The sequence below is a fragment of the Dipteris shenzhenensis genome, chromosome 10 (genome assembly GCF_047967505.1).
Source record: "Dipteris shenzhenensis isolate YYH24624 ecotype China chromosome 10, Dip_SZ_1.0, whole genome shotgun sequence".
Classification (NCBI taxonomy): Eukaryota; Viridiplantae; Streptophyta; class Polypodiopsida; order Gleicheniales; family Dipteridaceae; genus Dipteris; species Dipteris shenzhenensis.
Window position 1 is genome coordinate 25,707,416 of NC_141605.1, and position 26,571 is coordinate 25,733,986.

Here is a 26,571-nt window from a genome sequence, read left to right on the forward strand (position 1 = left end):
CTACTAGTGCTATGAGTGACAACAGGTGGAGTAGAGCTACTGTTGGCTAGATTATCTAGTGGTCTAGGTGTAGATTTATCGACATACTTCCATTTGTCCTGAAGTGCAAGAATGGTCTCCATTCGGTATTTCCATGTGCCATAATTGGAGTTGTCTAGCTTAGCAGATGCCTCCAAATTGAGGTTGCTAGTCCTAGACATGGTGTAAGAAAGGTACTCAAAGTGTCATGAAAATATCTGTCTGAATCAACTTCAAAACACTAACTCTGCAAGTGAAATCTAAACTATCAGTGGTGAAGATAGAACAATAATATATAAGCCTGATATGTGTAACAAGGCTTGTGGCAAATGATGTCGAGAATAGCCAAGAGGCTTTACAAGGCTAAAATGATGTGCACAATGTCATGAAATAGTCGAATAGGCTTTACAATGATGGCATGTGTGTGTGAAATCAAATCATGTGCTATATGCCCCATTGAACAATCAACAATGCCTCTAAACACTCTGAAGTCTGCTCACTGAACTGACGAACATCAAGTTTCAGGTAATGTGATGATGTGAAACTATATGTGAGCATATGGACTGAGGTACTAGTCAAGAATTTTGGGCATGGCTTAAATTGGCAACTTGGGGAGATTCAAAGCATCCCCTCTATGGTGGCAATCTAGTCTACTCTAATCTAGATCTATGCCAACCGTCGATCGATGAAATAATAGTAAATAATGTCTTTTCTTTTGTTTTTTTTAAGTGCTAGGTTAGATGCATCGATGTAGAGGTTGATGTGCATGTAGGAAGTGGATTTGTCGATAGCAAAGCTCAAAAGTTAGTGACACTTGCACCAAAGTGTGTGCGTGATGTGATGAGCGCATAGAGCACAAAAAATATAGCGACTTTCCTTTTTGGAGCACCCTCTAATTTTTCCTGGATTAAGAGATACGGCTTGATCTAGGTTGAGGGGCAAAAGGAGTGCAAATGTGCTCAATGATGATGTGGCACTGTGAGTCACATGTAGTGATGATGGGGCATTGTGCCTAGCAAGAGGTGTGCATGTGAAGCAGTGTGTTGAGGTGGCAACTGTGTGCACATGTAAGGTGCACAGTGTGCCTACAGAGGGTCATTGGACTGCTAATGTGGCATTGGCTGACCTAACCCAAGGTCAGATTGACCTAACCATGGTATGGTTAACTAACCCTAGGGTTTGGTGATGTCAGCAAAGGGGTCAGAGTGCCACATGGAAACTGACATGGCAGTTGATGTGGATGATGATGTGGTAGCTGAGGTGGCCTGATGACATGGCAAGATGGTGATGTGTTTGCCATGTGTTAGCTGAGATGCAGGGATGATGTGGCAGAGCCCTGCTAACATGGCACTTTGGGTGACATGGCACTGTGGATGAGTTGTGCTGATGTGGTAGAAGATAAGATGATGTGGAAGCCTCACGAGGCTACTAATATGGCAAATAAGGATTGTGATGGAGCTGCCACATGGCAGAAGGGTGACCAGACCTCTGGTGATAAGGGGAGTGCCATGTGTTTCCGTGTAGCTCTAGAGATTTTGGACGACATCAAAAGATTCTGTCAGTCGTCGATCTTCTCCATCTAGCCTGTTGCTCGTAGTCGGTTTGTAGGAGCCGGGGTCTGTGGCATTGGAGACGGCTTGTGGAGGCTTGTACAGAGATGGTGCTTGGTGTTGTGGGCATTGGCTCTGCGTCGATGGTCCTTGATGCCCCACAGACAAGCTCCTTCCCACTGTTGCTAGCGAGGTATAGCTGACGAGCTGTGTAGTGTAGATGGAGCTTAGGCTTAGGCTTGCTTGTGTATTGGAGTATTGGTTGAACGGAGGCTGTGAGTTGGCGCGTTGGCCAAATGGAGAGGTAGGCTGTGAGCTGACAGAAGCTTGGTTATTGTAGAGGGCCATTGTAGGAGGTGACAATTGATGTGGGCTAGAGGCTCTATGAAGCATGCACTCCTGAGTGTTGCTGGAGCCTTGGAGCACATAGAAGGATGGTGATGGAGCAATGTTGCCTATTTTGAAGAGAGGCTTTTTGTAGATACTAAGCGTTGCGAGGCTTTACGGAGCTATAGGTCGATTGTTTTGTAGGGAGCTATTGGAGGAAGCCAAGTTGCCGTTTCAAGATGAAGCTCTATGGTGGAGACTTGGAGATCTATAGAAGAGCTAGGTTGAGGTCGCAGGGCTGTGCGTTGCTCTTATTGGAGAGGGTAAGGCTTCGTTGTAGTGGAGTCAATGGGAAGCCGATCACTTTGGATTGGTAGGCTCATTGGCTGTCGATTGAAGGAGAACCTGTAGATGCTTGTGCCACTGTTAGAGCCATTCATGGAAGCTTGTTGATGGAACCTTGTTGATGCTATAGATCAGTAGCTGAGTTCGTTTGCCATTGAAGACTAGGTTGCAGAGTAGCTTTGAAGGGGTCACTTTGTTGAGGACATAGTGTAGGTGGACGATGCAGATGGTGAAGGTGGTCTCGACCATGCCTTCCTCATACTCCCATATCTTTTTCTCTTTCAAACTGAAAGTTTCCTTCTCACTATAGAGTAAAGGATTCATAGAAGAGCAATCTCTCAAAGAACATCACAGTAAACAAAATTCTTCTAGAGGGCTCAATCTCTCCAAGAAAACACACTATATCCCTCTTAATGAATGGAAGTCTCTCTCTCTCACGTGGATAGAATTATATGATGGAAATTTCTCTTGAAGAAATGGAAGATGGTCTCTTATCGGAAGTGAACTCCAATGGAGAACACTCAAGAGGACCTTGCAATCACTCAATCTCTCTCACGATGATCTCGATGCCTCAACGGAAGGCAAGGGATCTTTGATACCATGACAAAATATGAAGAGGGGAGAGAAGAAGAGTGGAGATGAGGAGAGAGGGCACAACTAGAGAGCACCCCACAAATGACTAACTATACACTAGATTTAGTTGAAAATGTAGAATATATACAAACCCATTTAGGGTTAGGGTTAGGGCATCTAACCCTTTCCTTTATAGCACTCTATTGGGTTAGTGCTATGCACATATGATCACATGATGTTGAGCATTGAACTCTCAACAAGGCAGATGTTGAAATTAGCCTTTTGCATTGGTGGAAGATACCATTCATCATAGATCTCCTTTGATAGGACATTTACACGTGCTCCACCATCCACTATGGCTTGGACTTAATTATATTCCTTGTGGATCAAAGGCACCGTGATGTTGCCTTCCATAGGTGGAGGGGGATTTTCCAATTCAATGGATCATTGTAAATACCATGTGTATGAATGATAAATACCTTGGTGTGGAGTGAGAGTTATTTGTGTATGGGATATTATGGGGTTTTTTAAAAATAGGAAGAGTGAGTCATATAAAGAGGTGGGTCTCATGTCCATCAGGGATGTTTTTATCGAAGCTATGCTCATATATTAATATAAAATCTTGACGAAACTTTTCAAGCTCCTTTTTTTTTGTTTCACAATATAGGTCGAATTTAGTATATTTTTATATATTTTCTTTTAAATTTTGAAGGAAAAAATATAAATCCTAGCGAAACTTTAATTTATTTTGCATAAAAGTTTCAAATCCTGGCGAATGTTTCAAACATTTATTTTTATTAGGCATACAAACTTTCGATGCCAATATAAAATTTTAGCTTCTTAACGAAACTAAATTGAAAAAGTCATACATGATGTCCATGTGTTCCAATAATATAAGAGAAATCACATGCCAAGCATGTGGAAGGCATGCGGAGGAGTGTGAAAGAGTGTGGAGTCAAGAGGAATCCTTCTAGAATTCCTATGTGGAATAAGGAGGATGTGGACATATGGAAAAGAGAGGGTCCCTATTGGCTCCATGTGGGGAGACTCTTGACTTTCTCAATATTTTAAGCTCAGTCTTGAACATCTTTTGATGGGACACATGGCAAGAGTAGCCAAAAAGGACGTGGATGGTGACATACGGGCTTAGGTGATTGATGGGGAAAGGAATCTATAGGCAGCAATTGTAAATGGGTGAAGGAGGGTGAAAAAATCTCTATAAAAAGAGCCCTCCTCTCCCTTGTTCATCATCTCTTCGACCATTGAGCCTCATGCTGCTGTAGCTCTAGTCTCTTCAAGCCTCTTCCATGAGCCTTCTCTCTCCCTCTTGTAGATATCCTCTTATGTAGGCTCTTGTCTCCATATCTCTCTAGTTCATTCTCTTTCTATGAGTAGCCTTGGAGCTCCCACTCCTTCTTGTATGTATGAAATCTCTTCTTCTCCCTTATGTTTGTAGTATTTTGAGCTGTATTTGAGTAAAGTCTCACTCTATTGGTAATGAAGGTCACTTCAGGGTCTCTCTCTTGAGTGTCTCTTCCCTTTTTCCATTGCTTTCTCTTCCAAAGTGCTCAAAAGTGTTGTCTATTTGGCCACTCATTGCACATATATGTCAGACCAAAAATCTATGGCTCTCTATGTGTGACTTTTTCTTTTTCAGATAGTTTTTACCCCCATCTAATAAATTGCCCATATTTTTTTGACTGCTTCTTTGTTTCTTACAAAACTTATATCAGAGCGAAGCCCATTTCAAGGCACATCTTTGTATATGTTTGAATATTTGAAATCATGTCTTTATTGAAATTTATAGGCCTCTGTGTCTGATGACAGTTTGCAAAGTGTTTTGAGCTAAATTGTAAAGGTATCTATGAAGGAGGTGCAATGTTTCCTCGGAACCTACCAATCCGACTCAATCAGCCCCTTCAAACTCCTTGATATATATCAGTTCATGTCACGTTGAACCGCAATATATTCTTTCAACAACGTATCCCTCTTCTCTTTGGCACAGATCGGCTTGCTGAGATTATGGCCTCCGCTGATCCTTTCCGTCTCCCTATGCTTGAGTACAACATCACTTGGCATGTTACCATCTTCATTCTCATCTAAGGGAGGAAACTATGGTGTGGTATCCTAGCATAAAAGCTTCTTTTTAATGTCCCTTTACCAGTGATAAATATCTATCACTCAGTTCGACACTCAGTTCGAAAGCAGTAGGAAGTGAAGAGGTGCATGAAGTTTATTACCCCCAACTTCATGTGACATCTTTTGGTGGAGACGCCAGGTATGTTTGGTATTGGATTCATCCCACCTTAGTAAATGGTCTCGGGTGTGATGGATTACATGTTGTGCCTACTATAGGCATGCATTTTCTAATGTGATAAAGAGGATGCTTGGAAGAACTCTGTTAGAAGAGATTACAGCCCGTTTAAGAGAACTAGAAGATTGTGAAGGTGATGCTCAAGCTATTCGCACAGTCATCATGATTATATCACTTATTTTTGCACTCTTGAATATGTTAGTGAATAGACAATGCCGTCAGTAGGCACAATGATAGATTGGGGATTGTTTCATGCACTGGCAGCTTGGTATGAAGAAGAGTTGAGTCTTTGGGTGGTTTTTGACTATAACAGTGGAGTGGTGATTCTCAATGCTTTCAACTTCTTTTGCTATGCAAATGATGAAGAGTACAATATCTTTAAGCTATTATGTGCACTTCTAATTGTGAGAACGGTGATTCTAAAATGCATGTATACACAATGTTTTCACAGTGCTGGTTGGTCACTTATTTTTGAAGATTTGGTTAAGGATCACATTGTGGAGGACTTTCAACAAGTGGTTATGGATAATAAGTTAGTCTTGAATCTATGTAGAAATGGTAATACTGTTATGTTCCTTTCTTGAATCTATGTTAGTTGAAAGCATTATAGAGATTAAAAATTGTATAGTATTAACTATGCTACCAAAGTTTTGATTTGGGTGCTTTCTACAAATCTATTGGACCAAAGTAATACAGTATCTATGCTCTCAGATCATGCATTGTACATCTCTTTTGGGACATGGGGGGAGGCACTAGTAGTATTCTCTCCTCCCAATGAGGGTATAGAGAAAGGCACTAGTGGCATTCTCCATAACCTTATATGTAAAATGGCACTAGCACCACCCCAAGAGAAGAATTGCACTATTGCCATTCTCTCTATGAGTTCAGAGAGAAAGGTTGCACCATTTGCATTCTCAATTGACCTTTAGAGAGATTGGCACTTTTGCCATTCCCTAAAGAGACAATGGAATCAGTGAACGGTGATGGATAATGTTCATACTTTATTTTTATTTATTAGTTTCATATGCTTTTGTGCTTCGACATTGTTGAATACACTCTAAAGAATCAAAATATTTCTATATTCCTCAACTTCCACAGGGACCAATGATGCATGGAAGGATATGGAGACATTAAATGTAGAGGACAACATACCACCCAAAATGGGGACTATCAATTATGCGATGGATACAGGAGGTATAGAAGAAAACATAACCCCAAAAATGGAGAAAATTGCAAGGAATATCACGAATCCTATACTTTTAGAAGAGAACATGGATGAACGTACTGCCTCAACATTGGGGAAAAAACTAGATAATCTTATTGTAGTTGCAAACAAGTATGAAATCATAGCACCTGACAATTTCAGCAACTTCAAGGAGAATTTGGATCTATATCCACATACAATTTCTTTGGATATGCCACGATTAACAATCATATTAGACTTGAATGGCCTGTTATTAAGTCGCTACCTATTCAAGTCTCCAATACATCCGTCTATTATGCATGGCAAAAATAGTTATATGGTTGTTTGTCCTGGGTGCATAGAATTTCTTAAAATCTTGCTAGAAAGATTTAATGTAGGTATCTGGTCAACTACGATGGAGTATAACGTACTTGATATGGTAGGAAAGCTGTAAAATTATGCAAATGAGAGCCTCCCTTTCTTTGTTATATGGTCTCAGCAAGGATGCTACACTTACAGTAAGATGAGGATAAATAGGCCTGACAAGGTTGGTGTTGAGGCAATGTTCAAACCCTTAGCAAAAATCTCAAAGGCATTTGGATGTGATGCTAGAAGGACAATCCTTGTTGATGACTCCCCATACAAGGCTTGCATTAGCCCTCCATCAAATTGCATATTTCCTTCAACGTTTGATGTACAAGACAAGGATGATAATATTCTACTAAGAGACTTGATGCCGTACTTACTACAACTCGATGAGACTAAAGATGTGCGCAGCATGATTGATACAAATCGGTATGGACAATTACCTGTGATGGAGGGGCATAAGGATTTCAACCTTGTCCAGAAAGTAATTGATGAATGGAGGGAGGAAAATCATGCATGGTCAAGAATGGAATATAAAACAAGAAATCTTCCTCTTGCAAATCAACTAAGAGAGAGGGATATAGGTGGTAGGGCAACCCATGGTGGTGATGGCCAGGTGCCTAAACTCAATGCATCCCAAATAAGACTTTTAAGGAATGCTCCGCAACTCTCTAGCATGAATGCTATGCAAGTTTCTCAATTGGCTATAGACCTAGGGTACAAAGGTTGCTATATCAAGAAACACATTGCTAAGGGCTACATAAACCAACTACAGAATGCATATTTTTCATGAAGGTACATATGTCAAAGTGTTTTTTGATTTTATCTCAAGTCTATATAACTATTGTTACAGCTAATTGAATTTGTCTTTTGTGATGTAGATAGATATACGTTCAAATCAAGCTTGAGTAGGTACATACCAGAACGAGATCCATTTGGACCACCAAAGTTACCTGTCCCTATCAACGAAGTGTTCTGGATAAAAAATGTGGCTTTCAAGGTGCAAGAGTCAACCATTACAGGTGCTGGTTTGGGCTTGTTTGTGCATGGCTCCATCAAGAGAGGGACTACTATTCTCCATTATGGAGGTGACAAGTACTCCTACAGAGACTGGAAGGAATTATGTAGAGTTCATCCAAGGCTAAAGAAATACTCTATCCAAGAGGACCCTACTGTCCCTATGAAGGATATGGTGCATATTGTTGGTGATGTTCAATATGGCAATGTGGTAGGATTTATTAATAGCAATAGAAATACCAATGTAAAGCCAAATGTTTGTTATGTATTTTCCCCTGATGTTCCACCTTGGTATGACCCCATGATGAACATAGATATTGCAGAATATGGTCACATTTGTATTGAATCCATAGACGATATACATGCAGGAGAGGAGCTATTTGCAGACTATGAGTTTTGAATAACAACATTGTATTTCTTTATACAATCATTACTTATGGGAATTACTACTTTCTTGCCAACTATGTAAATTGGTGCGTAATTGTTGTGTGTGAATAATATGCAAACATGTTCATAACTACATTCATAATGTATTTTGAAGGAGTGTCTCTCATGCCATTCTTTCTGGTGCCATTCTCTTTGGGGCTAGAAATTGAGAGTTTCTTTGGAATCATGATTTATTTCAGGGATTTCAATGGTGCATCAACAAGTTGTTATGTTTTCATCCTAAAGTGTACTTTTTTACTTTGCAATGAGTAATCAACATGACATGTAAAGTTATCCTTTTACAATATGCTAGTCAGTCTAAACATTGAAATGCACAATAAATGATTGTCATTGCCACCTAAATTACATCAAATTCTTGTCATTGCCCATTGATTTTCCATCAACTACATATCTTGCATTCATTCTCCTCAACTATATATCTTGATTTTCCATCAACTACATATCTTACTAAGTTAAAGAGCCTAGCATTTTCATTGCAATACTCATGGTTATTAATTACACTCCACATTTTTTAAACGGTGTTTTGGATATTTTCAAATGAGAATGCTCACAACAAAAGCGAGTCTCAATATCAATGGAAATTCCAGAGACTCGCTATTATGAAGGTGTTTTTGAACATCACTATGGCTCACGAGATGAATCTAACTCAAATGGGTTTCAAAGTTTATTATTTTGTTGATGATAACGTAGTTTAGACACTGATATTCTATTTAGTATTTGAGAATGTGGTTGATATTTCACACTTCATGAATGGCTATCTAGTCTATTTTCACATATTTCTCTTGTTTTTTCATTGAGGGGAGCTACAATTTCTTCCAAAACTACCATTCTGGGAATTGTGTTTTTCCCAAATTATCTAATACGGTCTTAAAGGGGGAAGAAGTGGTTTAACAAAGGTAGAGGGAAGAAAGCCCCCTGATCCCATCTTTATAAAGGCCTCAAGGGGGAGAAACAAATCATTCCACCTAGGGAAAGACCTCCCTTGACCCCCCTTCTAGGCTATCAAATCCGCTTCCATGCTCTCTAATCTCTCTTTTCTGCCCCTATGATGTATCTTCTACTATGACACCAATAGCCACTTTTGCAAACCTCCATGGAGGAGCAAGGTAGGTCCATCATTCTACCCAAGTCATGGTATGTATGGTTCGCCTTGGCTCACCATCCTGAAATACTCAATTGGCCATAGCCACAACTAGAGAAGTTGCAAGATGCAGAGCCAAGACAAATGGGTCAAGTTAAGCACTAGTGGGCTACCTGAGCATGTAAGGCACCAAAAATTGTAGCATGGCAAGAAAAGCTACAAGATCATGTGGAGCGAAAGAAAATAGGTCTTAATTAGCACTAGTGGGCTACCTAACTGCAATGAGGTACCAAGAAACATTTCTAGGCATACAAGGAGTTCATTGGGTAAACAACACATATACATACACACATGCACATGGATGCATGGGCATCCTACTATAGAAAATAGAATGCAATGTTAGGTGGCAAAGTAAATTATCTTAGTGAGCCCCACAATGTAAAGAACTAGAAATTCAATTTATCCATGGACCACAGCTCGAGCACCAAATAAGAAAGCACATTCATTTTGTCAGTAGCCAAATAATAAAGTGCATTCATTCAAATAATAGCACCAAGACTAGCACTCTCTGATCCTGTCCCAACTAGAGACAACAAATCAACAATTGTATTGTCTTTGCTTATCAGCTCAACGTTTTGGGCTTTGTCTTCTTCTCATCGATGCCTCTACCACCACTGACTCAAAGAAGCACCACCCGTATCGCTTGGTTCTGCATCATTAGGATCACATTCACCTGTTCGTCGATCATATCTCTATTGGCAATGCTCCCGCCTGCATGTCTCCTCCACCTTCGCTAGCCAATGCATCTAGTTCTTCTTTGTGGATCCTCAGACCATTGTTTTCACGGCAATTGCTCTTGAATTACCACCCCTGGCAGCAAGCTGAGATCTTGTCACTCTTCGAGTGATGCCGGCGTTGCAATTCCTATGGCTAGAGAGAGGGGGCATCTAGAAGTGTGGGAAAGGGTGTGCTGATCCGCATAGTGTACCTTCAGAAACCCATTGGTTGCCTTCTACCAAGGGATTAAAGGTGGTACATGAGCACAAAAGATTGTGTGATGCACTCTAGCTGGAAGCACAGTCGTTGCATCTTATCCTTGAGTCGATTGACTTGGGATACTCTCCCCCTCAGCACGTAGGCTCATGATTTTTTAAGGGCATTATATTGATCTTCTCATGACTTTGTGAGATCGTCCACTAATGCCTTGCCTTTATCAACTGTGTGACCACCACACTCTATGGTTCCTTGCTAACGACGACCTAGTTACGGTGGTGGTTGGGGAGTGTGATTCATTGTACTTGCCTCCGCAAAAATATCCACATTTGCACCTAAGATGCCACCCATGCCTCCACATGCGTCTAGATCCAGGGGTCATCAAATGATGCTCCTATAGGTCTCCAAAACAAAAACACATTTCCAGCGCAAATTCTGAGTGACCCACTCACGCCTCATCTTCTAATCTTGAAGAGTGGCCACATCAAATTGAATGGCTGGTCCATATTGGTTGTCATTGACCCCAAGCCTATTAAAAGGAAATGGGCTAGTGCATTTGCCATCCATCTGCAATATCCATCTGCAATGTAGCTCCACAAAGGTACTATGAATGCTCTCTTTGTGCAGGTTTTTTGCAGACCTACCCTGATCCATAGTTTTCTCAGCATTTCATACCTGCTCTTCAAGAATGTAGAGTTGAGTCTCTGGTAGAATAGCTGCATTGAGTTTGCGGTAGTAGACACAGATCCGTAGCTTTTTGTTCTTTGGCATGATCACGATTGGTGAGATCCACTCCAGGTTCTCAGTGGGTGCAATGAACCCTACTTGCAGAAGCCACTCCAATTTGATATTTACTTCTTTTGCAACATGCGGATTCATAAGTACCATTGCATTTTAGTTGGCATTGCATCCTTCTTTAGACTTACACGGTGCTGGTAGAGCCTTGGGTCCACCCCCCATATCATTGTAAACCCAAGCAAACTCATCCACAAATCTATCAATAGTGCCACCAACTCCGTTTTGAATTCCTCCTCCAAGAGCATACTAATCTTAACTGGCTTTGTCTACTCCGAAGAACACCATCTCTAGTGCATATTTTTGCACTCATATTACATGCATCATGTGCTCCTCAAACTCGCTCTCTTGCTTCAGAATGTCCTTCATGTCCATATCTATAGTCAATGTGTCCTCCTTCGGTTCCATTTGTGGTGGCTGCGGTATCACTAAACCGGCCAACGGTCCTAACATGAGGTATTGTGAAGAGATCTCCATTACATCTATTGTGAACAATGGCACCAAGTCTGGGTTGCTTTGCAATAATTCCTCTTCTTCATCATCTTCTAGTCCATCTATAATATTGACTATCTCCACCATCTCTGGCCTCATTGCCCCTCGAGCATACTCACTGTGCCCATCGACATGCAAAATTTCTTTTTATCTATTGCATCGACAGGGTGTTCTGCTTCCAGTTTTGTTTGACTTTAGTTTACTGCAACCAAGGGCATCCCAACAAAAAACTGTACTTTGGATTGGGTGCTACCATGTTGACCACATTGAATGACACAATGAAGTCAATACCAGTGACCTCCATGCACACTGCTTTGAATATGCCCAGTGGGAAAACTCGTGTGGCTGATCCACCATTCAGACTAGGAATAGCATAAGCTCCCATTTTGTCCAGCCCATTGCCTTGCACAACCTCAATGTCACAATATTTACCCCAGATGCTCCGTCAGCAAGCACATGTGAGAAAATTCGACCGTGTGCTATTGCAAAAATGATTGGTATCTGCATATCTGTGAGAGGAACTGCTATGGTTGGCACTGACGCTGCATGAAAAGCTTCCACCTTGGGTACTACTTCCACTCCAGCCAAAGACTGTATAAGTGTGTGGCACCAGCTGGAGCAACCGTCCCAAGGAGATCTAAATCTGTGCTTCCATGAGATCCTCCATTATTTATTCATCTATCTAGGAATTTATCTACTCGGGCTATGCATCCTCCCTTGCCATTTTGGATAGCCTTGGTTCTGGAATATCATTGAAAATCTAGGCTCGAGATCTCCTTCCTAGCATGGCTCTTACATCGCTGCGGGATGTGGCACTCCATTAAACTGCACTATTTGAAATTTCTCCCATCTCGAGATAGGTGTCGGCACTTTGTCCTTTGGAGTTGCTTCTTGAACTTAATTGCCCACGTGTCATCTCACTGCTTCCTAAACAAGCCATTGGAGTAGTGTTGGATTTTTCCCAGATTTGCCCTACACCACTCTACTCGAAAAGTCACAACGTTGATGTCTAGCAAGACAATTGGGTCATCTTCTACAATCTGCACCATTGACATGCTAGGCATCTTGCAAGCCATCTTTTATAGTTCCAATTTCTTCCGATCCCATTCCTAAGCCTCTGGACATTTGTTATGCTAGTGGCCTTCCCCTAGGTAGAAAAAATAGATCTTTGATCAAGAACTACCCTATCCTCCACCTCCCCATCTGCGACCACAGCCTCCTCCTCCGTCACCACCTATGGCAAAAGGTTGTTCCTTTGCTTCCTCACTCCCAGCTTGTTGCACACAAGAATCTCCAGCCTTAGTGGGCTGGGAGCATTGTCCATTGAGTTTCATCCTATGCTCGTGGGCCATGTCCATTCTAGTGACACCGCTTTGTTATATGCATGTTGGTCTAATAGTAGATAGATAGCACACCATTTCTGGTTCAAGGCACACTCCATTGCGGAGTGCCCCAGAATTATGTAGTGAACACACTAGAAGTCCGCATTTGGACATCTTGATGAGTGACTTCCTGATGCTGCAAAACTTTCTTTTCCTCTTCTTGGGTTTTTTCTCCTCTTTAGCCTCCTATTCATCACTACTTGCTTCCAAAACTGACTAGGAGGTGGTAACATGCTATCCATTGTTAGTTTGTTTTCTTTTTCTCATTCCATACTTGTCACTCCAATTCGTTGGGTCATCATGAAAATTTACATTATGTTGTAATTGTTTTTTTCATAGGGTCCATGGAGTTTGCTTGTGAAAGAGGTATTTCCTTTTGTATTTTATCCTCCATCGTCTATGCATGAGATTATCCAATATAAAGATACATTACTATGCTATTGTGCCTTGGAAGACTCATCTCCATGGGCATTAAGTTTGTGAGTGGCAAGATGAATGAGGCGTGTACACAAAATCTCACGAGTTTTTCCTGAAGGTGGCTACTAAGGAGATGCCATATAAGAGGATGGGCAAGATAGTGAAGTGGGTAGTTGACTTCATGTTGCTTTACTTCCCAATTAAATTCAAGGTGGAGGGGTTGTAGGGATTCCAATGTGGAACCAACTTACAGAAGACCATGTAAGAGATGGTATAGCCATGGCTGCTACCACTTTCGATGATGATGGGTGCCTAGCTTACATATCTCCATTGGCAGGTAGGTAAATTTGTATTCTATTCTTATTTGTACTTTTTGTTAGAACAAATTGCTGAAGATAGCAAGATTTGGCCACATGGCTAAATCTCCCTAGACTCTCGTGATTAGAAAGAACCTAGCAAGATTTGGCCGCACGGCCAAATCTCCCTAAACGCAAGTGATTTAAAAGAAGCTAGAAAGATTTGACTGATTTGAAAGAAGCTAGCAAGATTTGACCAATTTGAAAGAAGCTAGAAAGATTTGACCGATTTGGTTGCACGGCCAAATCTCTCCAGACCCTAGTGCTTTGAAAGAAGCGCACAAGATCTGGACACAAGGCCAAATTTCCCCAAACTTTGGTGCTTTGAAAGAAGCCCATATGATTTGGCCACACATCCAAACCTCCCCTTCCGGTGCTTTAAAAGAAGCCCATATGATTTGGCCACACATCCAAACCTCCCCTTCCGGTTCTTTAAAATAAGCCCATAAGATTTGGCCGCACGGCCAAATCAACCTAGAATCTAGTGCTTTCTCAAATCTACTGCTATGTCTAGTGTCAATTCTAGATTCTATTTCAGATATGTTTATCGATAATGTGTTTTGTCTAACATTAAAGATTATAAAGATGATAGTTTGTATGTTGCTTGGGTTTTTTATAGGAAAGACACAAATGTGAAGAAGGTTGAGAAAGTTGTAAGTGGAATTGGAGAAAAAAGTATACCTTGGTACTTTGACATATATAGTATTGAGGGAGCACAGTTGACACGAGTTCACTTATTTGTTTTGTTACCTAATAAAATTGCATACACTTGTGTTGGATCGGTACATCAAATCACAGAAGATGTGGTTGGAAAAGAGGGAGATATTGGATTGTTGATCATTATAAATCAAAATAAGAAATTTCTCTTGGATCCCAGTGATTATGAAGCATCTCGTATGAAGTCTAATGTAGATGAAAACATGCACTCAAGAGGCTAGATAAGTGTTGAATCAATTGATGGAAATGAAATTGACACAGTGACAACAATCATTGAATCATATCACAAAGTTTCAGCAACATTAAAGAAGCGTAAGAGTGGGGAAGATAGTGGGGAAGAAACAAAGAAAGGAAAGTCGACAATGGTTCAAGCACCAGGTGGTAGTGGAGAAGGGGCAAAGAAAGGAAAGCTAACTATAATTGATGTACCACAAGAAGTAACAACTCCAGAGGGTATGCTAGCAGTTGTGGAAAGACGAAGTAGTGAATTGGAGCCAAGTGGAAAGGTCATAGGAAAAAAAGGGCAAAAGAAACCATCAGGCTTGGTGGAATATGAAAAATACTACCCATTCAGGTTGCATGCAACATTTCCGATTCCAGTTGCAAGATGTCAAAAAGCTCCTCCAAGCTATGTATATAGAGGGTTGAACAAAGAGCATGTGGAGAAGCTTGCTGTAGACTTTGGTTATAACTCTAGGCCTCCTGCTGCTGTAGCGGATTTAATGCCTTTCAATCCTGAAACAAAGCAGCCAATAGAAAGGGTAGATAGAAAGGATTTAACCAAGTGCCACTACTGGATACTATTTAGACAACATTCAATATATGTTGCTAAAATATTCACATCTAATGATGATAACAGCATGGCCCAAAGAAAGAACTACTACCGCACCCGCCACGTGAGGATTCTAGTCAATTGTCCAACACGCTTTTGTGTGGAGATATCAAAGATGGCAAACCTGGAGTCTCAAAATATCTTGAGACAATTTCCATACATTGATATACTTAAGCAGGTGAGGGGACAATGGATTCTCTTTAACAGACCCAAGAAAGCACAACAAGGGCTTGCAAAACGACATCCAGATCATGAGAATTGGGATGTAAGTACAGATTTTAATTATGAATCATTTTTTACAAGTCTGTTTTCTTAATTATTGCATTCTAATGGATTCATATATTTTGTAGACTTTCATTGACACTGGCAAGGTAACATTGGTAAATAGCTTTGCCACGAAGGATGTACATATGATAATCACAAGTGATGCCATTTATAATGATGGTTGGATCTCCACCCTTGAGGATTACATTGCAGGCAAATATTCACAAGATGGAAAATGATGTAGCCAGCCCATAGTCTCAATGTTTAGATGCTTGTGTGGATTGAGTGATGATCAAATTGGTCAAATTCAAAATGACATTAAGGAAGGTAGAGTAGTCATAGCTAAAACAAAGACTGATGCCATGATTCTTGATTTTGAAGGACGAGCCATGCAGATCAAGAGAGATGTTGCACTACAAGAAGAAATTTATATGTTTATATCGATAGAACGACCTTCTTTAATGTTAAAAAATTGGGATGAGTGCAGATTACATTTTAAAATTACTCCAGAATTGTATCATCAGATTCATGGTTGCTCTGACTCATGGTTAAAAGTGAAGCTTCAATAGGGCAAGGAAACTCCACCATTGCCTGATGCTGCAAAGGGGTATCTGAGGTGGATTATGGGACAAAGTGAAGGTGCAAGTCATGGACCAAATTCCACCCAACCTTGGAGGTTCTACACAGTCAGTTCAAACATGGAGGGAATGGAATTTATACATAATGTGTACCAAGAGCCAATGGCAATAGGGGTTGCTTTTTTGGATGTAATGTATGGACCAAGCAGAAGTAGAAATTGGAACGAGGATCGCTTTGAGTGTTTGTTGAAAAGCTTGATGAGAATCGCTTCTCCCCCAATGCAATTCTTTCTTGTGGTGTTCTGGACCATGGACCATGTATCATGTTTGAAGAATGCATTAAATAAGACATGTGGACAATATAAAATACACTTTGGTTGCCTTAATTTTGAAACTACAAATATATTTGTCACTGGATCTATGGATGGCTTAATTGCCTGTGTACTGGTGAGCAAGGAAAAGCATTTCAACAATATTGAGCACTATACCAATGCACAATGTAAGCCATCAATATATGTTGCAGATGAAAAATATGAAAAATCAAGTGGTGCAAAAGAATCAGGTGACGAGGATGATGATGATGAATTTGACATTAAATTGTCCTTGAAAAGAAAACGTTCAAGTATCATGAAAGACATGATCATGGGTTTTTGTCGAGAAGATGAGTATGTATTGGACTTGTTCTCTGAGGGGCTTGCTGCAATAGAGTCTCTTTCTTGTAAGAGGCATGTTGTTTCAGTTGTTGAGACTTATGAGGAGTTGGCAAAGGTTGAAAGTAGATGTTGCTTGTATGCTTACAGTAATCATGAAATTCGACAATGGGCTGGCTTGCAAGAACCAATATTGGCAATAGAGGGGGTACCAAAAGAAGATGATACAATTGAAGGTGGAGGGGATAAAGAAATTGATACCATACTAGGACAAAAAGAGCTTCAACCCTTCAATGAAGAGCAGCGTGAGCATTTACAAAAACACGCTTCAAAGTTTTGGGAAACAGAAGAGGAAGCAACAGGTCCTTGAAATTGTCCTTTTATATGGTGTTCATGTTTTCCATACGTTATCTTGCTATATTCTCCATATGATGTATTAATTTTGTTCCAAAGATCTTTTTATAATACTTGGAAATTTCTTCTATCTCATTGCCAGAATTCAAACATTCATATGTATTCTTGCATATGTTTAATTTTGTATATTTCATGAAAAGATGTGTTTGCATGTTGTAATACCTTCAGAGTGTGATACACATCCAAATTTATTTATGAGTTCATAAATGTTAAAAAGTGTGTTGAGTCTTGATCGTGATGAATGAATTAGTGTAAATTGTTGTTTCTATCCTTATTCACTTCATATGAATGCTCAAATATGTTTTGGTGGCTTGGCCAAATCTTTTCTTAGTGGGAACACTCGAGCAATGCTAGATAATGTTGGACTCCACTCTATCTATTACACAAAGGTTTTTGACATTGTAAGGATATATAGTTTTGGGGATTAAAATAACTTGAAAGGGTATAGATTCAACAACTTTCACACAAACAAATTGCATTGAGAGCACATAACCTAAAGTTTGACAATTTGGTTTTCCATCTCAATCTTCAGTTTGTTTCTACTTATGGATTTCATTTCCTTGTTTATCAAGAGATCTTGGCCATCTCAATTTCACATCGCTACAAGCATTGCCTGTACATGTGACACCTGATCCAATGATTCATTATGTGCCTAATTTGAACATTAGCATGCAAGTTCCAAGCTCAACATGGTTGATTGAAAATGTTGAGGATGCAATGTCTGGAGTTAATGTTCCATTGACAAATGTGGATGCAAGCTTAGAAATGAGAGGAGAAGATGCAATGTCATTGTATGAAGCCAAGGTGCAAGAAGAAATCTTAGAAGGTAAAGGAGAAGACATAATGTCACCCTCAGAAATAATGTCAAAAGAGGTGATAACAAAAATCAGACTAGCAGTGATAATAGATTTGAAGGGGTTATTGCTTGAGCATTGTTTTTCGAAGTCAAACAAACATATGAGCTTGCACAATGGGAAGCATTGGCTTATTCTCCATCCTGGGTGTTTAGAGTTTCTACAATGGTTGCTCAATCACTACCATGTTGGCATTTGGTCCATTGGAGGAGAAAAGGGCACAGTGCAACACATGCTGGACACTTTGGAGAATCATGTTAACAGAGAGTTACATTTTTCATGGTTTGGGGTGCGATGGCATGCCACAAGGATACAAAGAGTAGAATCATTCGACCAGATAGGATGAATGTGGAAGCGGAGTTTAAACCATTAATGAGAGTGTGGTGTTGTTTTAAAGAGGAATGCAAACCAGCAAGAACAGTGTTCATTGATGTTTCGCCTTACAGGGGTTGTGTTAATCCAATAGAAAATTGCATTTTTCCTACAAAATTTGATATAGATTGTGGTGATTCTAGTTTGCTTCATGAGTTATTACCATACCTACAGATGCTAGATGATGCAGTGCAGTGCCATCTCTTCTAATAGATTTGGTCAAGCTCCGATTGTCGAAGGGCATGACATGTTCTATTATTTTCAACCAGTGATCCTTGAATTCAAAGAAAAAAACAAAGAAGTTCTCGAAAGAATGAATGTCAAATCTCATATGTCTACTCGTAGTTCAAAAAAAAACATAGAGAAAGGTATTACTTCACCTATAACCAAAACTAGAGTGAGAGGGACTTGTCCTACTACAAGAAGTATGGTGCATGCTCAACATGTTACATTGAATGAAGAGGAAGAATGCATGCTAGGAAAAATTGCCAAAATGGGGCCATTGAAAGATAGTGAGGCAAAACGCTTTGCTATGGTTCTTGGATGCAAGGAAAGGGGAATCACTGCCGATGCTACAAGGGCATTCTTAGCCAACTTGATTCAATTTTATTGCATAGACAACCCTTAGTGAATCTGAGTGATCTTGTTAATTAGAGTTGCAGACACAAATGCTCAGCTAAAACATTTGTACCTACATTTTGAATTATATTTGGACACTATTTGGTTAGATTTGATTTGCAAAACAGTATGTTTCAATTTGTTTTGTGAAAGAATTAATAGACATTGAGTTAGTACCTTGTCCAAAAAATGCTCTGTGCTTTGTGATGTGAGTTTGTATTCCTCCACTAAAAGAATGATTCTTTGATTTTAAACATATGATAGGTGTTGCAGATTGTCATGAAAAGTTGAAGAGCTATCTTATTACAAAATTTGATCCTACATCCAATGGTCTATGGAAACATGAATTGCCCATACCCATTGAGCACGTGTTCGAAATGAATGGCATCCATTATGAAGTAAAGAAATCAACAATACTTGGGGCAGGATATGGTCTTTTTATACATACGAGCATCAAGAAGAAACAAGATTTGATGGTATATAATGGTCCAAAGTATGATTATAATACTTGGAGATCTCTCCTCAAGTTTTTCCCAAGGATGAAGACTTATGGAATGTTTGAAGATCTATTCGTTGAGGCATTTACATATGTGAAATGTATTGTGGGAGATGTATTGTATGGAAACATTGTTGGATATATAAATAGCTCAATGTATTATAAAGAAAGAACAAATGTTATATTTGTATACATCCCTAAACTACCACCTTGGGCTCAAAAGTCACAAGGAGATTTGAGTGCCCATGGCTAGATTACTGTGCAAACTATAAAGGATATCTCCTTCAAAGATGAGTTACTTTGTGAGCATGAATACTAGTATGGAATTGTTAATGATTATGTTAAACGATGTGGTGTAAAATTGGCTATGTGTCAATGGCTTTGATTATATTTAGCACAAGAAAGAAATTTAAAAAAAGGTTTTTATGAAGACCACAACAAGGTGAGGATATTGAGGAGGAAGAAGGCAATGAAGAAGGCAACGAAGAAGGGAGCTAGGACACGGAAGACTTATATATTATGATCGAATGGTGTTTTTGAACACCACATTTATATGATGGATGTCAAAGCTCTACCATAATCCTATTGCATAGGTCAATCTGCAATTTATCAACATAGAAACATATGCATTTGGCATTAATTTAATACATCTAATATACCAAATAAAAATTGACAGTTGTTGCAAGTTTAATTTTGTTTTTGAACACCACATTTATATGATGGATGTCAAAGATCTATAACAATCCTATTGCATATATCAATACTGCAATTTAATTTACTCCAATGAATCTTCCTAATGCAACATCTATAAATTAGCTTTTGTTTGTGGTTTCGATGCATATGAAACAACAAACATCTTTCTTTCAGTAGCAAATCAACAAATGTTTTGGCCATGGAGCCATGTTCACATCTATTAAGGCCTTTTGCCATAGCAACATACGGAAGCTTGTTGCTTGGGTTCTAGGAATTGGGAAAGTATTGTGCATGGTCTAGTCTCCCCCAATGTAATTGCACACAAGATTTGGTGCCCAACTGATTTGGTATGCGCCACGTGGAAGGACAGCTGCGTACATTTTTACAATCCCTACTAGCACGACTACATATGAAAAATGGCACACATACTAATGAAATATGCACGTGGACTTATCTGTTGGGGATGAAACTTCACACGGCTCTTAGGCTACCCTGGACGTACATCCACGCAAGATTTAGTCTCCAACTGATTTGGTATGCGCCACGTGGAAGGACAGCTGCGTACATTTTTACAATCCCTACTAGCACGACTACGTATGAAAAATGGCACACATACTAATGAAATATGCATGTGGACTTATCTGTTATGATGGATGTCAAAGCTCTACCATAATCCTATTGCATAGGTCAATCTGCAATTTATCAACATAGAAACATATGCATTTGGCATTAATTTAATACATCTAATATACCAAATAAAAATTGACAGTTGTTGCAAGTTTAATTTTGTTTTTGAACACCACATTTATATGATGGATGTCAAAGATCTATAACAATCCTATTGCATATATCAATACTGCAATTTAATTTACTCCAATGAATCTTCCTAATGCAACATCTATAAATTAGCTTTTGTTTGTGGTTTCGATGCATATGAAACAACAAACATCTTTCTTTCAGTAGCAAATCAACAAATGTTTTGGCCATGGAGCCATGTTCACATCTATTAAGGCCTTTTGCCATAGCAACATACGGAAGCTTGTTGCTTGGGTTCTAGGAATTGGGAAAGTATTGTGCATGGTCTAGTCTCCCCCAATGTAATTGCACACAAGATTTGGTGCCCAACTGATTTGGTATGCGCCACGTGGAAGGACAGCTGCGTACATTTTTACAATCCCTACTAGCACGACTACATATGAAAAATGGCACACATACTAATGAAATATGCACGTGGACTTATCTGTTGGGGATGAAACTTCACACGGCTCTTAGGCCACCCTAGACATACATCCACGCAAGATTTGGTCTCCAACTTATTTGGTATGTGCCACGTGGAAGGTATAATGCGTACATTTTTACAATCCCTACTAGCACGACTACGTGTAAAAAATGGTGCATGTGGACTTATCTGTTGGAGATTAAACTTTGCACGGCTCTTAGGCTACTGTAGACGTATATCCACACAAGATTTGGTGCCCGAATGATTTTGTATGCGCCACGTGGAAGGACAGTTGCGTACATTTTCACAATCCCTACTAGCACGACTACGTATGAAAAATGGCACACATACTAATGAAATATGCACGTGGACTTATCTATTGGGGATGAAACTTCACACGGCTCTTAGGCTTCCTAGACGTACATCCACGCAAGATTTGGTCTCCAACTAATTTGGTATGCGCCACATGGAAGGACAAATGCGTACATTTTTACAATCCCTACTAGCATGAGTATGTGTGAAAAATGGCGCACGTACTAACGAAATATGCACGTGGACTTATCTGTTGGAGATTAAACTTTGCACGGCTCTTAGGCTACCGTAGACGTACATCCATGCAAGATTTGGTCTCCAACTTATTTGGTATGCGCCACGTGGAAAGACAAATGCTTACATTTTTACAATCCCTACTAGCACGACTACGTGTGAAAAATGGCGCACGTACTAACGAAATATGCATGTGGACTTATCTGTTGGAGATTAAACTTTGCACGGCTCTTAGGCTGCCGTAGACGTACATCCACACAAGATTTGGTATCCAACTGATTTGGTATGCGCCACGTGGAAGGACATCTGCATACATTTTTACAATCCCTACTAGCACGACTACGTATGAAAAATGGCGCACGTACTAATGAAATACGCACGTGGACTTATCTGTTGGGGACGAAACTTCACACGCCTCTTAGGCTACCCTAGACGTACATCCATGCAAGATTTGATCTCCAATTGATTTGGTATGCGCCACGTGGAAGGACAAATGCGTACATTTTTACAATCCCTACTAGCACGACTAAACCCTAAACCCTAAACCCTGAACCCTAAATCCTAAACCCTGTTGGGGACGAAACTTCACACGCCTCTTAGGCTACCCTAGACGTACATCCACGCAAGATTTGGTCTCCAACTGATTTGGTTTGCGCCACGTAGAAGCAATCCCTACTAGCATGACTAAACCCTAAACCCTAAACCCTGTTGGGAACGAAACTTCACACGCCTCTTAGGCTACCCTAGACGTACATCCAAGCAAGATTTGGTCTCCAACTGATCTGGTTTGCGCCACGTGGAAGGACAAATGCGTACATTTTTACAATCCCTACTAGCACGACTAAACCCTGAACCCTAAACCCTGAACCCTAAATCCTAAACCTTGTTGGGGACGAAACTTCACATGCCTCTTAGGCTACCCTAGACGTACATCCACGCAAGATTTTGTCTCCAACTGATTTGGTTTGCGCCACATAGAAGCAATCCCTACTAGCACGACTAAACCCTAAACCCTAAACCCTAAACCCTAAATCCTAAACCCTATTGGGGATGAAACTTCACACACCTCTTAGGCTACCCTAGACGTACATCCATGCAAGATTTGGTCTCCAACTAATTTGGTTTGCGCCACGTAGAAGCAATCCCTACTAGCATGACTAAACCCTAAATCCTAAACCCTAAACCCTAAATCCTGAACCCTAAACCCTAAATCCTGTTGGGGACGAAACTTCACAAGCCTCTTAGGCTACCCTAGATGTACATCCATGCAATATTTGGTCTCCAACTGATTTGGTTTGCGCCACGTAGAAGCAATCCCTACTAGCACGACTAAACCCTAAACCCTAAACCCTGAACCCTAAATCCTAAACCCTGTTGGGGACGAAACTTCACATGCCTCTTAGGCTACCGTAGACGTACATCCATGCAAGATTTGGTATCCAAATGATCTGGTTTACACCACGTGGAAGGTATAATGCATACATTTTTGCAAGCACCTTTTCAATGCTTAATGTTTACAATTACGACACACGGCATTATTTTTAAAATACATTATGTATTAGATGTGTGAATTGAGATATTTGAAATTCAAAATCATACTCTTAATTTTAAATACGCACATGGGGATGAAACTTCGCACGGCTCTTAGGTTTAGTGTAATAATTGCAAGCATTGATATATACGAAATTCAATATGATATTCAAAATGATAAAGTTGGAACTTGAACACTTTTTCAATGCTTAATGTTTACAATTACTTCACATGGCATTCTTTTTTAAATACCTTATGTATTAGATGTGTGAATTGAGATATTTGAAATTCAAAATCATACTCCTAATTTTAAATGTTTATGTTACATTTAAACAAACTATAAACTGAGATAAACTGAGATAAACAAAGTGTGAAGAACATCATGAAAGTACGAAAATGCTCATACATCATAAAAGTTGGAACAATATCATGAAAGCACCAAAATGAATCTGTACATCATCATCATCATGCTGCAGAAGTGCATCCCTATACAAGAGACGTGTGAAGCCTAAATAATCAATCTGAATCCGAATCTGATAGCTCTACATATGATCCTCTAGTGGAACGTTGACGTGGCTCCTGTATGACCCGCTGCCCAACCGTCCGCTGTGTGCCCTCAGGCAAAGCCGGCTCAGATGGGCCAGCCTCATCACCTGCATGAGATGGGCCAGCCTCATCCTGATGAAGAGGAGGGCATGCTACACGCGCCACCGCTGCCATCTCTGCCTCCCTCGCCTCCTCTATGTATGCGCTTCTCAGCTCCCATAGCCGTGCATCTGCGAATACTCGTGCCTCAAATCCAGCGCGAGTAATCGTCTCTACATGTAGAAGACATTGGTCTCGGCCCCGCCCTAGCTACTGCTCCACCCATTGCTGCAATGATGTCTGCAGCTCTGCCTCGCTCAATCCGGCGTGCCTCCTCTGCTCGTGCCTCGTCACTTGGCATGAAATCACCATATGAAAAGCATCGTGGAACACATGCTGCAACCACCGATGTATCAGCACCAACCTGCATTAGCAACGCTCTCTGTGCCTCCTCCCTGTAGTGCTCTGTCAAGACTACGCGGGCGAATGGATCAACGGCTTGACGATGACCAGGATATAGATCATCCATGCCTAGTCCTCTGTATGTCGCCACACCAATGTCAGCAAAGCATACAGGGCACACTGATCGTGCCACCATGTGGCGGGTCATGCAATGGAGATGTGCGATGTGGCCGCACCCTAGTCCAAACCACCCTACGGTGTCAAACTCCTCGTGGCAAAGGACGCAAGTGGCAATAGGAAGCCTGGCTATGACTGCTGCGTCTATGGGTGTCCTAGTCGGCACATCTATAGGAGGAGCGGGGTATAGGGCCACGCTGGGGTCGATCCTATGGCGAGATAGATCACGACTAATATGCCTCAACTGCAAAATATAGTGCTCTGCACGATGGTATGCTATGCGTGTCCGAATCCTCTGCTCCTCCAAATCTGTCTGCAACAGTCGTACGCGAGACTCCATCTCCTGACGCAATAGATGTGCCTACAATGCAAACATGTCGCGTACATGGTGAGAATTAACCAAAAAACTTCAGTTCAAAACACGCTACAAAAAAATAAACTAACATAATCAAAATAACTAACCTCGTCCCTAGACTCGGCCAACAATGCCTCCAACTCTGCAATCCGTGTGTCTCGAGCCTCCAACTCGTGCTGAGGCGGTGTAGATGTGGGAGGTGGTGTAGATGTGGGAGGCTCCATTGATGATCAAGGTGGGGGAGGTGGAATTGCAATAGATCTCGATAGGGCAGAGACCATGTGCTGCAAGGATGATGCCACTGAATGAACATCCCCCCTAATCTGTCCTCCCACCGCTCGCAATGCCGGTGCAGGGATGGTGTGCAACTCTGGTGCCTCGCGTCGACGCCGAACACCTGCAATCTGACGCTCCTGATGCCCCATCCTACCACGTCCCGCTCCTGATCCTGGACAGGTACTAAGGTAGTCCACCCGATGACCAAGCACAAACTCACCATATAGCTGCATGGCAAACGACCTGGCTATCTGACGGTTGTGAGGCAATCGACCACCATTTGCAGCGAGATATCTTGAATAAATGTGTCTGCTATGATGGGGTGCCTACAACGTAAAATATGCAAGCGGATGCATTTGAAATTTGAAATATTTTATAATTATTCCTATGAACTAAAATTTAAATGTTTTTTTTAAAAATAACTTAAATCTCTTTTTTTTCAAAGATGATTTTAAAAAACAGAATTTTTACATTTTCACATTTTGAATTAAAAATGTTGTAATTCAAAAATTTAAAAAAAACTTTTAAATGCATTTCAAATTTAAAAATATTCCTGTGAACTAAATTTAAACGTTTTTTTATTTAATTAAAAATAGCTCTAATTAAAAAAATAACTTTAATCTCTTTTTTTTCAAAGATGATTTTAAAAAACAGAATTTTTACATTTTCACATTTTGAATAAAAAATGCCTCATTAAACGTTTTTTAAATTTAAAATTTTCACATTTTAAATTATAAATGTCATAATTCAAAAATTTCAAAAAAATTACAAATGCATTTCAAATTTATAAATATTTTATAATTATTCCTATGAACGTTTTTTTATTTAATAAAAATAGCTCTATTTAAATTTTTTTTTTTTTCATTTTCACATTTTAAATAAAAATGTCGTAATTCATAAATTTCAAAAAAACATTAAAATGCATTTGAAATTCAGAAATTTTTTATAATTTTTCTTATAAACTAAAATTTAATTAAATTCTACCAAAAAGAAAATGCTACATAAAAAAAACAGAATTTTTACATTTTCACATTTTGAATAAAAAATGCCTCATTAAACGTTTTTTAAATTTAAAATTTTCACATTTTAAATTATAAATGTCGTAATTCAAAAATTTAAAAAAAATTTACAAATGCAGTTCAAATTTATAAATATTTTATAATTATTCCTATGAACGTTTTTTTATTTAATAAAAATAGCTCTATTAAATTTTTTTTTTTCATTTTCACATTTTAAATAAAAAATGTCGTAATTCATAAATTTTAAAAAAACATTAAAATGCATTTGAAATTTAGAAATTTTTTATAATTTTTCTTATAAACTAAAATTTAATTAAA